This window comes from Triturus cristatus, chromosome 5_1 (genome assembly GCF_964204655.1).
Source record: "Triturus cristatus chromosome 5_1, aTriCri1.1, whole genome shotgun sequence".
Taxonomy (NCBI): Eukaryota; Metazoa; Chordata; class Amphibia; order Caudata; family Salamandridae; genus Triturus; species Triturus cristatus.
Window position 1 is genome coordinate 353,490,794 of NC_140587.1, and position 14,062 is coordinate 353,504,855.

The window sequence follows — 14,062 nt, forward strand, 5'->3', positions numbered from 1 at the left end:
GTGCTCATTAACCAGGTACAGCTTGGTTCCAGTGACACAGTGAGCAAGGGGCCCACATCTAGACATAACCATGCCACTCAGGGTGGAACATGAAACCCAGAATTACATAAAAGGTGATGGGAGGCTGCTTGAAATAAGTCTAACCACTGGCAAAATCTCTGGGTAACACTCCACAAATAAACATCAACATATATTTATTCCAGGTATTTCTATATATATATATATTCACTGAAAAAACCATAGGTTTCACACATGTTATCGTTAGCGGAAATTTTACTGATAAAAAACCAATGAAATTCCCCCGTTATAGTTAGTGCAGGCAACTATAACTCACGCGACCGCAATCCTCTGCTGATGCTAATACTGTATTTAGACACTTATTTGCCCATGTCTTCTTCCATACATTTTTAGCTATACATATATTACAAATATTTTTTTTTCATAAAGACACATATGTCATCAGCAGAAGATTGCGGTCGCGTGAGTTATAGTTGCCTGCACTAACTATAACGGGGGAATTTCATTGGTTTTTTATCAGTAAAATTTCCGCTAACTATAACATGTGTGAAACCTATGGTTTTTTCAGTGAATTTGCAAGGTTTTTTAAATGCTAATTCCTAACTATAACGTGTGTGAAACCTATGGTTTTTTCAGTGAATTTGTACGGTTTTTTAAATGCTAAGTTACTTTACGCCATTCGTGGCGTGCGCGCCCACTTAACGCAGTTCATTCCGTGCGCGCACGGTGCGCTTCGCGCACCGTGCGCGCACAGTGAGCACGTGGTGCGCTTCGCGCACCGCGCGCCCACTTTACGCAGTTAGTGCCGTGCACGCACGGTGGGCACGCGGTGTGCTACGCGCACCGCGTGCCCACGTTACGCTACATGGGCCATGTACGCACGATGAGCTTCGCGCACCGTGCGCACATGGAGGACATATGATGCACTTCGTTTTGAAAGGTAATATTTTAATTTTTCGTATATTTTATAAGCCATGCACAAAAGGTGCCCTTCGGGCACCATTTGCACACGGGGTGGAGAGAGTGTGGATAATTTTTTTTTTTATTATTTTTTTTTTAAATATTTTAGTTTATCTCATTTCTAATAAGCCATGCACAATTGGTGCCCTGCAGGCACCAATTGCACACGGGGTGGTGAGAGTGTGGATAATTATTATTTTTTTTTTATTTTTTACCGTACGCGTACGGTAAGCGTAATCGGCGAAATTACCGAAAAAATAAAAATTCCGTTTTTGGCCTTGGGGGATCTTTGGGGACTCCCTCAACATGGCTATGTGTGTGGGAGCTGTCTAAACAGCCCCTTTACATGTTTTTGGGCTTTATATTTTAGAAATCACTCTCAGTGCGAGAGAGAAAATGGTGGCCGCCGCTTCCTGGTTTCGGCCGATTCGAATGTTTACTAAGATCTAAGAGCCAATCAGAATCGCGCTCGCGCACGCCACCGTACGCGTACGGTAAGCGTACCGTAAGCGCACCGTAAGCTGGCTCAGATATATATATTGATTTAAAGGCTATTTTCTCAGAATCTACTGAACAGATTTACACCAAACCTACAAAAGGCACTTCCTTGACCTGAGGACTACCTCTCTGCCAAATTTCTAGTAATTCTGTTCAGCCGTTCGGGCTGTAGCCCTGTCTAAAGGTCCTATGGAAAAATGCATGGGAAAAACGTGTTTTGGGACCCCCCTTTTATCTCAGCCCCCGATTGACGAATCCCCCCGAGACTTTCAGGGTAGGAGCGGAGCGTAGCGCCCCATTAGTTTTGAAAATTTCGTGAGGATTCGTCGACCGGCGCCAAAGTTATTCAAAATAGAATGTTGCGGTTTTCCTAAGGAAACAGGCTCCTAACTATAACTACCTACTGGCGACCGCCAGTAGGTAATATATAAATATATATATATATTTTTTTTTTTACAAAAAACCATAGGTTTCAGGTACGTTATAGTTAGAAATTAGCATTTAAAAAACCTTAGAAATTCACTTAAAAAACCATTGGATTTAGGGAAAGTTATAGTTAGTTGGACATTTGACTTGTATAAAACCATAGAAATTCCCCCGTTATAGTTAGTTTCGCTAACTATAACTCGCGCCCCTGTAATGCACTGCTGATGACGTCACATATTACATTACTCATGACATGGTCAGTGACATCACTGATGACATCACTGATGACATCTCAAATGACATCACTGATGACATCACTGATGACATCATCCATGTGATAATTTGATGCATCTTCTCACACCCTAATATAACCTTTGATATACCCACTCTAAATTACAGACTACCATTCTCAAAACCATGGACACTCCAACAGCAATAACTACATACACACTCACTGATTGTTAGTTTTATACACACATCCACTCACTCACCCATATAGTCACTCATACTTATGGTCACTCAGTACAGGACTATCATATGCACACATACATCTATATAGAAACTCACACACCATCACTCATCCATGGAGGTACTCATACACCTAGTCAGTCATGCAAAAAAATAATCACACTGCCATTTACTCACATATACAGTTATACACACAGCAGCTCAATCACTCATACAAATACAAGCACATTCTTACGCTCTTATACAATCACTGATACAAGCACACACTCATCCATACAGCCACTCTCACAATCACACACTCTCACTTATAGCCATTTATATACTCCAACACACATATATACTGCCTTTCACATATGTAGTTACTCACACATATACCACTGAGATATACATTCACTCACTAACACACCCATACACACACTCACCCACCCTTACAATCCATCACAGATGTACTCTTGAAAGCATGCACCCAGTGAATCACACACACCCCACCCACACAAACTCTCAGGCACCCATACAGATACTCAGAGAACCAATCAATATCATATAGACACTCATCTAGCTATTCACAAACCCATGCAGCCGCTTACACACCAACAGACAGACGGATATAGACATTCACACAGTTTACTCACTAACCCATGATTCAGTAAGATACGTTTAATCACTCACTTATAGAGTCAGTCACGCACCTAGTAAATCATCCATTCAGACACTTATACACCCACTCATTCTTCAATACACCTTTCCCTATATATATTAAACATATTTAAACTTTACAGAAACACATCAGTGATGTCATTTGAGATGTCATCAGTGATTTAATCAGTGATGTCACTGACCATGTCATGAGTGATGTAATATGTGACGTCATCAGCAGTGCATTGCGGGGGCGCGAGTTATATTTAGCTGAACTAACTATAACGGGGGAATTTCTATGGTTTTATACGAGTGAAATATCCAACTAACCATAATGTTCCCTAAAACCTATGGTTTTTTCAGTGAATTTCTAAGGTTTTTTAAATGCTAATTTCTAACTATAACGTACCGGAAACCTATAGTTTTTTCAGTAAATTTCAAAGGTTTTTTAAATTCTAATTTCTAATTATAACGTGCCGGAAACCTATGGTTTTTTCAGTGAATTTCAATGGTTTTTTAAATGCTAATTTTTAAGTATAAAAGTAGTTATACCTATGTTTTTTGTATTGAATTTGAAGATTTTTTTTAAACTGTTAATTTGTAAAAATATTATTTATTAAACAATATTATATACTTTTCTGAAAATTGTTTAAAACATTTTTTAAAAAAAATAAAACTGAAATATGCTGTAATTATTTTGTTTTATTTTTTTATTTTAATATATTTATATTATTTTCTTGAAAAAAAAAAAGAAATTCTGGAGTCGCGCGCCCAAAGCGTACCTAACGCGACGGGTGCGCGTATTAAAACCGCCATATTGGAAAAGTCATGAAGGATCCACGTATGGTGTGCGACAGGTGTGTGTTTTCCAGTTAAGCGATATACGTATAATATTACGTGTTGTACACGATAGGTCTGTGACGGACGTGCGACTCCTGATCCTGCCATTTTGCGACACATGCTCAGTACGGTACACGATGCTTGCATGGTGGCGGGCCCCGCGTGACGTCATATGAGGGCGCGCTGGGCGCACAGTTCCCGTGAATTATTTTATATATTAAAATGATATTTAAGTGTCTTTAATGTACATATTAGGGCAAGAGTTTATCTAAGGTATTCATAAAAATAATACATTTCTACTTGTAATAAACGAATATTATTTTTAAATATATTTTCACGGAGTCACGTCGGCTGCGTTCTTTGTGAGCGCAGGGTGCGCAACTCCCATGTGACCTTAAAAAAAAGGATTTGATTGGTTTATAATATTTCCCACTGTAACTATTGAAGGACCCCACCCATTTTAATCATTCTTCTTGGACCATCTTCAGAGAAGTGTCTCTTCTCCAACTTGAACCTTTTTGGTTTTTTTGGGGTGTTTTTATTCTGAAGAGCAGCAGGTGCTACTACTTTCTAAAGAAGAAGTGTTGGAGGGAGACCTACCCAAGAAGAGACCAGAGTCTGTTGTCTGGAAATTCTTTACTTTTCCAGATGGAGAGAAGAAGGTGAATGCAAGAAAGGTGACATGATTGCTGTGGGGGAGGGTCCTGTCGTGAGGCAGTGAGAAAAAATACTCCTGTGGTACAGCAAGTATGTGCAAACATTTGCGCACCATTCACCCACGGAATCTTGCTCGGGAGGAAATGAGGCGAGCTGCGGCAAATCCTGCACCAGCAGTTGCTAGCACCTCAGGAGCATCACAACCAACACCTCCTATGGACATTAGGGCAGAATTTGCATTTTTGGAACAGCACTGTTTGAAGTGCAAAAAAATTATCTGCTACGGCGAGCAGTCGGTGGATGCAGTGTGTGCTGCCCAACGCAACCACAGCTGTTCATTTTTTTTGTTGTTGTTGTTTTTGGAATGAAAACTAATTCCAAAAGTTAGTTTACTTTGCTTCTTTTTTTGTTCAGTTTTTGAAAAAACACAAAAAAATACAAAATTGTTCAAAAAATACAAACAAAATACAAAAAAAGAAGAAAAAAAAGTTCTTGTCAGAACTATCTTATCTGGTTAAAAAAAAGAACTATAATTGCATGGTAATGTGTGAAAGTTTGGTTGAATATATGTGCAGAGCATGATTGACTGCAAGAATGCATTAGTAGTGTATGGTGAATGTATAGGGGCAGATGTATGAGGAAGTGCTGTAGTGTGGCACTGCAAGCCTTTTTGCTGTACTGCGCGGCAGCACTTCTGACGCACAGAGATGCAACATATTTACATGAATATATCGCAACTCTGTGCTTCCCTCTGCACTGGCGCACAAACTGTAGCCATGTGCTGGCACAGGCACCCTGGCACCATGGTGCAAGGATGCCTGCATCGTGGGGAGATTGTTTTAGTGCAGGAAGGGACACGTACCTGTACAAAAACAATCACTAAAGGCACTTTCCTCCTTCAATGTGTGGTGTAGAATGTAGCACGCATTGAAAGAGGAAAGAATGAGGATAACTGAAAACATTTCTACTCGTTGTGTCTTGCTACACCACCTCTAGAGTGGTGCAGCATTCACAAACATGTCTAGATTTATGATTTTGTGTAAATCTAGAGACATATCTTGTTCCATGGGTGTTGTGTGGGAACATACACAGCAACAGCCATGGAACGCCTCTTCAACAGAAAGTGTTGCGTATGAAGGGGCTGTATTTACAAGGAGAGGAAAAGCCATGCAGGGTAGCTTTTCCTCTCCTTGTAAATATGGAGCTGCTCCCAGCACCACCACTACATCACAAAAAGTGATGTACTAGTGGTGCAGGGGGCTTGTAAATCTGCTCCATAAGAGCTTATGGATTGGCAGAGTAATACGATAAGTACATAGTGCTGGATGGATGATTGAGGAAGTGCATAGCAGTAACAGGAGGATTGCTAGACTGCATGGGTAGTACCTTAGTATTTACAGAAGTGTTCCAATAGTATGTATGTGGTTAGAGGTGTGCATGCATAGTGCAGTGAATGCTGTAGGTGTACTTGTGTTAGTGGCTGGGCCACTCTATATGTATATCTTTAGTCAGGATAATTACAAGAGTGAAGAGAGAGTGACAGTGTGATTGGAGCACTGCATGAGTACTACCTAGATTATTGCAAGAGTGAATCAGTAGTCTACAGGGGGTTAGAGGCCTGCATAGATTGTGCACATTTGACTGTAGCACGGTGTCTCTTCATGCCTGAGTTATTCTACAAGTGCATGGACAGTGACTGGGTAGGTAGAGTGCTGGTAGTTGACAGCAGGGTGAGTTAATAAGTGCTTGTGTTTCGTCAGAGAGACTAGATAAGGACATGGTTCTGACAGAATGATTACAAGAGTGAACAGAGAGTGACAGTGTGATTGGGGCAGTGCATGACTACTACGTAGATTATTACAGGAGTGAATAAGTAGTCTACATGGGGTTAGGGGCCTGCATAGATTGTGCACATTTGACTAAAGCACTGCGTGTCTTAAAGCCTGAGGCATTCACAAGTGCATGAACAGTGACTGGATAGTTAGAGTGCTGGTAGTTGACAGTAGGGAGAGTTTATAACTGCTTGTGTTTCGGCACAGAGATTAGATAAGGACATGGTTCTGTTAGGATAATTTCAAGAGGGGACAGAGAGTGACAGTGTGATTGGGGCACTGCATGACTAATATCTAGGTTATTGCAGGAGTGAATCAGTAGTCTGCTGGGGGTTAGGGGCGTACTTGCGTTTCGGCACAGAGATTAGAGAAGGACATGGTTCTGTCAGGATGATTGCAAGAGTGGTGAGAGAGTGACAGTGTTATTGGGGCACTGCATGAGTACTACTTAGATTATTGAAGGAGTGAATCAGTAGTCTATAGGGGGTTAGGGGCCTGCATACATTGTGCACACTTGACTGTAGCACTGTGTCTTTTCATGCCTGAATCATTGTACAGGTGCATAGACAGTGACTGAGTAGGTAGTTGACAGCAGGGTGAGTTTATAAGTGCTTGTGCTTTGGCACAGATATTAGATAAGAACATGGTTCTGTTAGGATGATTGCAAGAGTGGACAGAGAGTGACAGTGTGTTTTGGGCACTGCATGAGTACTACCTAGATTATTACCTGAGTGAATCAGTAGTATACAGGGGGTTAAGATCCAGCCTAGATTGTGTACATTTTACTGTAGCACTGCGTGTGTTAATCCCAGAGTCATTCTGCAAGTGCATACACAGTGACTGGGTAGGTAGAGTGCTGGTAGTTGACAGTAGGGTGAGTTTATAAGTGCTTGTGTTTTGGCACAGAGATTAGATAAGGACATGGTTCTGTGCGGATGATTGCAAGAGGGGACAGAGAGTCACAGTGTGATTGGGGCACTGCATGAGTACTATCTAGATTATTGCAGGACTGAATCATTAGTCTACAGGGGGTTGGGGGCCTGCATAGATGGTGCACATTTGACTGTAGCACTGTATCTCTTAATGCCTGAGTCATTCTACAAGTGCATAGACAGTGACTGGGTTGATAGACTGGTTGTAGTTGAGAGCAGGGTGAATTTATAAATGCTTGTGTTTCGGCACAAAGATTACATAAATACATGGTTCTGTGAGGATAATTGCAAGAGTGGACAGAGAGTGACAGTGCGATTGGGGCACTGCATGAGTACTGTCAGGATTATAGCAGGACTGAATCAGTAGTCTACAGGGGGTTAGTGGCCTGCATAAATTGTGCACATTTGACTGTAGCACTGTATCTCTTAATGCCTAAGTCATTCTACAAGTGCATAGACAGTGACTGGGTAAATAGAGTGCTGGTAGTTGACAGTAGGGTGAGTTTATAAGTGCTTGTGCTTTGGCACAGAGATTAGATAAGGACATGGTTCTGTCAGGATGATTGCAAGAGTGGACAGAGACTGACAGTGTGATTGGGGCACTGCATGAGTACTACCTAGATTATTACATGAGTGAATCAGTAGTGTACAGGGGGTTAAGTGCCTGCATAGATTGTGCACATTTGACTGTAGCACTGTGTCTCTTAATGCCAGAGTCATTCTACAAGTGCATACATTGAGACTGGGTATATAGAGTGCTGGTAGTTGAGAGCAGAGTGAGTTTGTAAGTGATTCTCTTTTGGCAGAGAGATTAGATAAGGACATGGTTCTGTGAGGATGATTGCAAGAGTGGACAGAGAGTGACAGTGTGATTGGGGCACTGCATGAGTACTATCATCATTATAGCAGGACTGAATCAGTAGTCTAAAGTGGGGGGGGCCTGCATAGATTTTGCACATTTGATTGTAGCACTGTGTGTGTTAATGCCTGCGTCATTCTACAAGTGCATAGACAGTGACTGGGTAGATATAGTACTGGTAGTTGACAGCAGGATGAGTTTATAAGGGCTTTTGTTTTGGCACAGAGATTAGATAAGGACATGGTTCTGTCAGGATGATTGCAAGAGTGGACAGAGAGTGACAGTGTGATTGGGGCACTGCATGAGTACTATCTAGATTATTGCAGGATTGAACATTATTCTACGGGGGGTTAGGGGCCTGCATAGATTGTGCACATTTGACTGTAGCACAGTATCTCTTAATGCCTGAGTCATTCTACAAGTGCATAGACAGTGACTGGGTAGATAGACTGGTGGTAGTTGAGAGCAGGGTGAATTTATAAGTGCTTGTGTTTCGGCACAGAGATTACATAAGGACGTGGTTCTGTGAGGATAATTGCAAGAGTGGACAGAGAGTGACAGTGTGATTGGGGCACTGCATGAGTACTATCAGGATTATAGCAGGACTGAATCAGTAGTCTACAGTGGGTTAGGGGCCTGCATAGATTGTACACATTTGACTGTAGCACAGTGTCTCTTAATGCCAGAGTCATTGTACAAGTGCATGGACAGTGACTGGGTAGTTAGAGTGCTGGTAGTTGAGAGCAGGGTGAGTTTATAAGTGCTTGTGTTTCGGCAGACAGATTACATAAGGACATGGTTCTGTCAGGATGATTGCAAGAGTGGACAGAGAGTGACAGTGTGATTGGGGCACTACATTAGTACAATCTGGATTATCGCAGGACTGAATCAGTACTCTACAGTGGGTTAGGGGCCTGCATAGATTGTGCACATTTGACTGTAGCACTGCGTGTTTTAATACCTGAGTCATTCTACACGTGCATAGATAGTGACTGGGTAGATAGAGTGCTGGTAGTTGACAGTAGGGTGAGTTTATAAGTGCTTGTGCTTTGGCACAGAGATTAGATAAGGACATGGTTCTGTCAGGATGATTGCAAGAGTGGACAGAGAGTGACAATGTGATGGGGCACTGCATGAGTATTACCTAGATTATTACATGAGTGAATCAGTAGTATACATGGGTTTAAGATCCAGCATAGATTGTGTACATTTGACTGTAGCACTGTGTCTCGTAAAGCCAGAGTCATTCTACAAGTGCATAGACAGTGACTGGGTAGATAGAGTGCTGGTCGTTGACAGTAGGGTGCGTTTATAAGAGCTTGTGCTTTGGCACAGAGATTAGATAAGAACAAGGTTCTGTAAGGATGATTGCAACAATGAACAGAAAGTGACAGTGTGATTGGGGCACTGCATTAGTACAATCTGGAGTATTGCAGGACTGAATCAGTAGTCTGCAGGGGGTTATGGGCATGCATAGATTGTGGACATTTGACTGTAGCACTGTATCTCCTAATGCCAGAGTCATTCTACAAGTGCATATACAGTGACTGGGTAGATAGAGTGCTGGTAGTTGAGAGCAGAGTGAGTTTATAAGTGCTTATGTTTTGGCAGAGAGTTTAGATAAGGACATAGTTCTATCAGGATGTTTGCAAGAGTGGAAAGAGAGTGACATTGTGATTGGGGCACTGCATGAGTACTATCAGGATTATAGCAGGACTGAATCAGTAGTCTACAGGGGGTTAGGGGCCAGCATAGATTGTGCACATTTGACTGTCACACTGTATCTCTTAATGCCTAAGTCATTCTACAAGTGCATAGAAAGTGACTGGGTAGATAGAGTGCTGGTAGTTGACAGTCGGGTGAGTTTATAAGTGCTTGTGCTTTGGCACAGAGATTAGATAAGGACATGATTCTGTCAGGATGATTGCAAGAGTGGACAGAGACTGACAGTGTGATTGGGGCACTGCATGAGTACTACCTAGATTATTACATGAGTGAATCAGTAGTGTACAGGAGGTTGAGGGCCTGCATAGATTGTGCACATTTGACTGTAGCACCATGTCTCTTAATGCCAGAGTCATTCTACAAGTGCATTCACTGTGACTGGGAATACAGAGTGCTGGTAGTTGAGAGCAGAGTGCGTTTATAAGTGGTTCTATTTTTGCAGAGAGATTAGATAAGGACATGGCTCTGTGAGCATGATTTCAAGAGTGGACAGAGAGTGACAGTGTGATTGGGGCACTGCATGAGTACTATCATCATTATAGCAGGACGGAATCAGTAGTCTAAAGTGGGTGGGGCCGGCATAGATTTTGCACATTTGATTGTAGCACTGCGTGTGTTAATGCCTGAGTCATTCTACAAGTGCATAGACTGTGACTGGGTAGATATAGTACTGGTAGTTGACAGCAGGATGAGTTTATAAGTGCTTGTGTTTTGGCACAGAGATTAGATAAGGACATGGTTCTGTCAGGATGATTGCAAGAGTGGACAGAGAGTGACAGTGTGATTGGGGCACTGCATGAGTACTATCTAGATTATTGCAGGATTGAATCATTATTCTACGGGGGGTTAGGGGCCTGCATAGATTGTGCACATTTGACTGTAGCACAGTATCTCTTAATGCCTGAGTCATTCTACAAGTGCATAGACAGTGACTGGGTAGATAGACTGGTGGTAGTTGAGAGCAGGGTGAATTTATAAGTGCTTCTGTTTCGGCACAGAGATTACATAAGGACGTGGTTCTGTGAGGATAATTGCAAGAGTGGACAGAGAGTGACAGTGTGATTGGGGCACTGCATGAGTACTATCAGGATTATAGCAGGACTGAAAAGTAGTCTACAGTTTGTTAGGGGCCTGCATAGATTGTACACATTTGACTGTAGCACAGTGTCTCTTAATGCCAGAGTCATTGTACAAGTGCATGGACAGTGACTGGGTAGTTAGAGTGCTGGTAGTTGAGAGCAGGGTGAGTTTATAAGTGCTTGTGTTTCGGCAGACAGATTACATAATTACACGGTTCTGTCAGGATGATTGCAAGAGTGGACAGAGAGTGACAGTGTGATTTGGGCACTATATTAGTACTATCTGGATTATCGCAGGACTGAATAAGTATTCTACAGTGGGTTAGGGGCCTGCATAGATTGTGCACATTTGACTGTAGCACTGCGTGTGTTAATGCCTGAGTCGTTCTTCCAATGCATAGATAGTGACTGGGTAGATAGAGTGCTGGTAGTTGACAGTAGGGTGAGTTTATAAGTGCTTGTGCTTTGGCAGAGAGATTAGATAAGGACATGGTTCTGTCAGGATGATTGCAAGAGTGGACAGAGAGTGACAGTGTGATTGGGGCACTGCATGAGTACTACTAAGATAATTACATGAGTGAATCAGCAGTATACAGGGGTTTAAGATCCAGCATAGATTGTGTACATTTGACTGTAGCACTGTGTCTCGTAAAGCCAGAGTCATTCTACAAGAGCATAGACAGTGACTGGGTAGATAGAGTGCTGGTAGTTGACAGTAGGGTGAGTTTGTAAGAGCTTGTGCTTTGGCACAGAGATTAGATAAGAACAAGGTTCTGTAAGGATGATTGCAACAATGAACAGAAAGTGACAGTGTGATTGGGGCACTGCATGAGTACAATCTGGAGTATTGCAGGACTGAATCAGTAGTCTGCAGGGGTTATTGGCATGCATAGATTGTGGACATTTGACTGTAGCACTGTATCTCTTAACCCCTTCGATGCTGCGCAGATTCCGCCGCTGTGCTGACGGAATCTTGCGCGGGTGTGGTCATGACTGAATGGTTCCGTCATGAGCACAGCTCAACCGTGGGTCATGACGGAACCATTCCGTCATGAGCACCGAAGGGGTTAATGCCAGAGTCATTCTACAAGTGCATATACAGTGACTGGGTAGATAGAGTGCTGGTAGTTGAGAGCAGAGGGAGTTTATAAGTGCTTATGTTTTGGCAGAGTGTTTAGATAAGGACATGGTTCTATCAGGATTTTTGCAAGAGTGGTAAGAGAGTGACAGTGTGATTGGGGCACTACATGAGTACTATCAGGATTATAGCAGGACTGAAACAGTAGTCTACAGGGGGTTAGGGGCCTGCATAGATTGTGCACATTTGACTGTAGCACTGTATCTCTTAATGCCTAAGTCATTCTACAAGTGCATAGACAGTGACTGGGTAGATAGAGTGCTGGTAGTTGACAGCAGGATGAGTTTATAAGTGCTTGTGTTTTGGCACAGAGATTAGATAAGGACATGATTCTGTCAGGATGATTGCAAGAGTGGACAGAGACTGACAGTGTGATTGGGGCACTGCATGAGTACTACCTAGATTATTACATGAGTGAATCAGTAGTGTACAGGGGGTTAAGGGCCTGCATAGATTGTGCAAATTTGACTGTAGCACCACGTCTCTTAATGCCAGAGTCATTCTACAAGTGCATACACTGTGACTGGGTATATAGAGTGCTGGTAGTTGAGAGCAGAGTGAGTTTATAAGTGCTTCTATTTTGGCAGAGAGATTAGATAAGGACATGGTTCTGTGAGGATGACTGCAAGAGTGGACAGAGAGTGACAGTGTGATTGGGGCACTGCATGAGTACTATCATCATTATAGCAGGACTGAATCAGTAGTCTAAAGTGGGTGGGGCCTGCATAGATTTTGCACATTTGATTGTAGCACTGCGTGTGTTAATGCCTGCGTCATTCTACAAGTGCATAGACAGTGACTGGGTAGGTAGAGTACGGGTAGTTGACAGCAGGATGAGTTTATAAGTGCTTGTGTTTTGGCACAGAGATTAGATAAGGACATGGTTCTGTCAGGATGATTGCAAGAGTGGACAGAGAGTGACAGTGTGATTGGGGCACTGCATGAGTACTATCTAGATTATTGCAGGATTGAATCATTAGTCTACATGGGGGTTAGGGGCCTGCATAGATTGTGCACATTTGACTGTAGCACAGTATCTCTTAATGCCTGAGTCATTCTACAAGTGCATAGACAGTGACTGGGTAGATAGACTGGTGGTAGTTGAGAGCAGGGTGAGTTTATAAGTGCTTGTGTTTCGGCAGACAGATTACATAAGGACACGGTTCTGTCAGGATGATTGCAAGAGTGGACAGAGAGTGACAGTGTGATTGGGGCACTACATTAGTACTATCTGGATTATCGCAGGACTGAATCAGTACTCTACAGTGGGTTAGGGGCCTGCGTAGATTGTGCACATTTGACTGTAGCACTGCATGTGTTAATGCCTGAGTCATTCTAAAAGTGCATAGATAGTGACTGGGTAGATAGAGTGCTGGTAGTTGACAGTAGGGTGAGTTTATAAGTGCTTGTGCTTTGGCACAGAGATTAGATAAGGGCATGTTTCTGTCAGGATGATTGCCAGAGAGTGACAGTGTGATTGGGGCACTGCATGAGTAGTATCTGGATTATTGCAGGACTGAATCAGTAGTCTACAGGGGGTTAGAGGACTGCATATATTGTGCACATATGACTGTAGCACTGCACGTCTTAATGCCTGAATCATTGTTCAAGTGCATAGACAAAGACTGAGTAGGTAGAGTGCTTGTAGTTGACAGCAGGGTGAGTTTATAAGTGCTTGTGTTTTGACACAGAGATTAGATAAGGATATGCTTCTGTCAGGATGATAGCAGGAGTGGACAGAGACTGAAACTGTGATTACTGATCTGCATGGGTACTACTTGGAGTTTTGCAGGAGTAAATCAGTAGTCTGCAGGGGGTTATTGGACCGTACAGATTGTGCACATTTACCTACATGCTATCTAAGAAATTAGACATTATAAAACCACAACAACACTTCTCATGCACTTATAAAATCACCTATTCACTACCTTTGCACTCCTATAATGTATCAGGTACCTCTCATGAATTCAGTAAATATAGCTACAACTATATAA